Source organism: Triticum aestivum, chromosome 4A (genome assembly GCF_018294505.1).
Source record: "Triticum aestivum cultivar Chinese Spring chromosome 4A, IWGSC CS RefSeq v2.1, whole genome shotgun sequence".
NCBI classification, from domain to species: Eukaryota; Viridiplantae; Streptophyta; class Magnoliopsida; order Poales; family Poaceae; genus Triticum; species Triticum aestivum.
The window spans coordinates 724121382-724126150 of record NC_057803.1 but is presented as its reverse complement, the minus strand read 5'-3'; the positions used below and the strand labels follow the sequence as shown (position 1 = coordinate 724126150).

The following is a 4769-nucleotide window of genomic DNA, read 5'->3' as shown; positions in this document are numbered from 1 at the left end:
GCGCGGGATGCAGGGGAGCACGGCGGGGGACAGGAGGTCGCGGTGGGAGGCGGCGGCCGGCGCCCAGGGCGAGCAAGAGCACGGGGCGGTCCGGCGGGGGAAGCGGCGCCGACGAGGCAGAGGCGGGGCGGCAGTGGCCGCGGCGTATGCGGCCTTCGGGCGAGATCTCGAACGCGCGAGGGAGAGAGGATGGGACGGCGCTGACGGGGTCCTGCGAGCGCCTGGCGACAGCGGGACGGTGGGATAGGCAGCGGGGCCGTCAGTTCGCCACCGTGGCAACTGATTCGCGGGCCAGACCGGTCAGATTCGGGGTTAGCGTGGTCGAAGCGAGCACTTTCGACACTTGGTAGTTTTTTGCCACGGTTTAGTTCAAATTTGGTAGTTTTTCGCACAAAAACGTAGAGTGGTAGTTTTCTGTCACGTTTCCGTCAATTGTGGTAGTTTTTGGTTAAATACTCGTATGTGCCAGTGCCACTCCTATCGTTAATGTATGGCGAGAATCATCAACCACTAATTAATTGGTATATATTTATTAATCAACCTACTGCATTCTGATAAAGGTAGTACACAGTCCTGTCCCCATGTCGCACAGCCATTTTCATTACTTTCTATGGGCTCACTTCGTTTTGAACTGGACACAAATTGTGTCTTCTAAAAAGTAAAAAAAAAGTTTCATGCATAAACATTTGCAAGCTAGAAAGGTGAATTGTGTTCTCATTCCATGCTGAGCTGAGAAATTGAAGGCGAGGATTCCATGTAAAAGTCTGGAGGGTCGGGTAGTGCCTGAACCTGCACCCGATCATTGGTCTCCAGTATCTGCACTACCTGGTGGATGGTCGGCCGTAGCAGCGGATTTGGCTCAATGCACCAGAGCGCCACACGGGTGAACCGCTCCACCCTCTCCATGTCCTCGGCGGTGTTGACATCTGCATCACCATGTAGCATTAGATCCGTCCTCCGTGCGACAACCAGTTGTGCCGCCCAACCGAACAACGTGACCGTTTCATCATCCTCCATGCCCTGCCCTTGTGGCACGACAGGAGTCACTGGCTCCTGACACCTCCGGCAGCAAATCATCTCCAGTAGGACGACACCGAAACTGTACACATCTACCTTGGTGTCAACGCGTGCGTCGCCGCGGAGCCACTCAGGCGCGATGTACCCTCTGGTACCTCTGACATGGGTCACCGTGGTGTGCACCTGCTGGCTCCCCAGTAATTTGGAGATCCCAAAGTCGGTGATCTTGGGGATTCCACAATCGTCCAACAGGATATTGTCAGGCTTGATATCACAGTGGATGATAGGGGCAATGCAGCCGTCATGGAGGTACTCAACTCCCCGAGCAATGGCGAGGGCGGCCTCGGCGCGCCAGCGCCATGCTGGTCGCCTCTCGGGGTTGAAGAGAAAGCCACGGAGAGACCCTCCGGGCATGAACTCGAAAACCAACATCCGATGCTTACCTTGTTTGCAGTATCCGACCATATGAACCAAGTTTCGGTGGTGGATCTGACCGATGGACTGCACCTCATTTGTGAACTCCTGCTCACTATACTCGTTCGACTCTATGAGCTTCTTCACCGCAATGAGATGCGGCTGCGGTGATCTTATCGTTCCTTTGTAGACCTCCCCAAAGCTCCCAGCAGTTTCTTGAAGCCATTGGTAGCTTCGTAAAGCTCCTTGCAACTGAACGATCTCACGCTCGAGCTCAACAACCGTTGGCTATCTCTGTTCCTGGTGAGGTAATACAATGCCATGAGGCTGCCACCGAGGGTGATCAGTAAGATTAAGGCCAAGCAAATGGTGACGATCTTATATGGACCTACAAGTATTGTCGTCGTTTTTGATGGCGGTGTCTCCATATAAGGAGTATTATTCCCCTTCCTCACCTTGATCAGTGCTTTCGTTGTAACATCATTTCCCTGCCGCCCGTACACGAGTGCCCCCAACTCGACACAGTCTGATCCGTTGATCATCAGCGCTGCTGCGCAAAAGCAATCATTGAGGCAGTAGTCGTAGCACTGCTCCTCTGAGACCGATGGAAACTTCTTGTAGTATATTGAGAGCTCCCAGATGGTGTTTGGCAGCTCTACGAGTGAGAACTTGTCAGAGATGTTCTCCTCGCCGCACCTCTGTGGCTCGAACCCCGGTGTGCAGCCACTCTCAGTATGCTCTGCATCGATGTAAGTGTACCCACTCGGGCACACGCAGTTGAGCCGCTCTTTGGTCTCCACGCAGTATGACCCAGGGCCGCACATGCCTTGCATCCTGGTCGTCTTCAACTTGCAGCCCCCGACACTGGGGAGCGTGCCCGACACGGTCCAAGTCGTGTTCTGGCCACCACCGCCGCCATGTTTGGGACGGGCGTAGGCACGGACGATGCCGTCGGGGTCCATCCTGGCGAACCGGAAATAGTTCCTGCCAGTGGCGAGAGGCGAAATCAAGTTGTTGATGCTGCCGTCATAGAGAGTGTAGCTTAGGTGGCCATACTCATCGAAGGTGATGGTGGTGTTGCCGTAGGGGCCGTTGGTGGCTGTGGCCCAGTAGGCGTTTTGCAATATGTCACCGGTGAAGAGGTCGACGCAGAGGACGACGTTGCCGTCGCTCTGGGCTGCCAAGCTGAACCGACCCGTGGTGAACTCCGTGTCCGCGCGCTTGGAGAAGAGAAACCCCTCCAAAGATTGGCCCGGAAGGAGGGTATCCGTTGGGAACCCAAAGCTCTCCCAGAGCACGTTGTCGCCGTCCCCGAGGAGCTGAACGTTGCCGGAGTCTGTTAGCACGAGGACGGACCCACGCTTCATGCTGGGGGTCGGGGCCCTCCAAAGCTCTATGCTGCCGTCGGTGAGCTTGAGCTGGCCGTCTGCGGGGATGCTGAGGACGGACCGTGCCGTGGCGTTAGGCGTGGTGCCCATGGCGGACTCTTTCGCGAACCACACCACGGACTGCGCCTGCGGCGGCATGGAACCTAACCGGAACCACGTGGCGAGGAGGAACTTAGTCGGGTCAGAGTCGTGGGCGCGGAAGCCAAAGGCGAAGCTGCCGGACGGGCTGGTGATGTAGTCCGGCACCGTCAGGGTGTCTCCCGCGGTCAGTTTGGTCCGCGCCATGGCCACCACTGGGAGCAAACGAGCTTGCTGCACCAGCAGCATGGCAATGGTGGTGGCGACGCGGAGGAGAGCAAAGCTGGGCAGCGCCGCGGGCGGCATGATGTTACCGCAGCTTCGTGCCGAGCATGCAGAGTGTGTTGCCGTAGTGCCTGCCGTGTACGATCGTAATTAAGTTGCTGGCTCAGGGCGTGAGATGACCGTCGTGCTGGGTGGGTGGGTGGGCGTCAACGGATGCTGCATGCGTTAGTTCCCGCCCCACTCAAGACTCGAGTCTGACCAAGAAGTCTTCACAAAGAAATGTGCTCGACGATATCGATATTTGTACTATAAAAATGATACTCGCACTATACTTCAAGACCATGCCACAAATGCGAATCTAACCTGTGGTTGAGATGGTTAGGTGGACAGCTCTATCCTCAGCCCATCAGGATTCAAATTCCGGTGCTCGCATTTATCTTAGATTTATTTCAGTCGGAGGGGACGTTCCTGTCGACTACGAGGTGTCTACGGTGACTTCGTAAAATCTCAAGATGATATGACGGCTCCGTCTCTCGGAGGTGCTTATAGGGGTCGTGTGTGCGTTCATAGGAGTAAGTGTATGCACGTTTATATGAGCGCTTGCGTTTGTATTGTGTTAAAAGAAAAGAAATATATTGATTCCCCATGTAGAACTCGCCCCACCCTTTGGGTGGCGATTAGTGCGGTAGCTTGGATGCTTTGGAATGTGCGCAATAAGCTTGTGACTGAACATGTGATTCCGCTTCAGACGACTGACGCCATTTACAAAATGTGCGGATTCTTGCAGCTATTGCGGTCGCTTAGCAAGCGGCGTCATCAGGACGGCATCAACACCATCATCGCTGGACTTCGCTCCACCTCCATCTCCCTCGCGCCACCGTTACCTCCTCCACCCCCAGCCTGATTAGCTAGTTGTTTTCTTTTGGGGTTTGTTGTGTTGTGCCCCCAGCTAGACCTTTTTGTTGTTGTTGCCCGTGAACATTGAGCTTGTGGATTGGTGGTATGCTTTATAATATAAAGTGGGGGGAAACCCTATTCCGTAAAAGAAAAGACGTGCCACAAATTCAAGAATGGCTTTATTTTCTTCCTAAGTCTAGTCTCAGTCGCTAATGACGGCATATGAATGAGCCCGGTCTATTTTCCTTCCACTGCTCACTACTAGGGAAAACGTTATACACAGAGGTATAGCAGAAGCGTTGGTCAAAACTCGGCACTGGCGCTACTTAGTAGTAGCGCTTGTTGCAAAACCACGCTACAACCATTGTTTTAGCAGTAGCGCGTCTTCACAGAAAAGCGCTACTACTAAAATTCTCTCACTAATGCCGGTAGGCTAGGAATAGTAGCAGCGGTTCTTCCAGAAGCACGTTACTACTAAAAACATTGTAGCAGCGTGTTTATGCTGTAGAGCGCTACTGCTATGAAAAAGAAAATAAATAGAAAATTAAGTAGAAAAGTAAATGAAAATAAAAGAAATAGAAAAAGGAGAAATGAAAAAAAGAAAATGTAAAGAAAACAAAAAAAAATAGAAAAATAAAACAGAAAAGGATAGCTGTAGCGCGTTTCTCTGGAACACGCTATAGCTATCTTAGCTATAGCGCGTTTCGGCAAAACGCGCTACTGCTAGTTTGACTCAAATCCCGGCAGCCC

The 4769-nt window shown here is 53.1% G+C and overlaps 1 pseudogene; it reads right to left on the bottom strand.

Annotated features, from left to right (window-relative positions):
• Positions 1–714: 714 nt before the first annotated feature.
• LOC123084422 (G-type lectin S-receptor-like serine/threonine-protein kinase LECRK2) lies at positions 715–3203 on the bottom strand (annotated as a pseudogene).
• Between the last annotated feature and the right edge of the window lie 1566 nt (positions 3204–4769).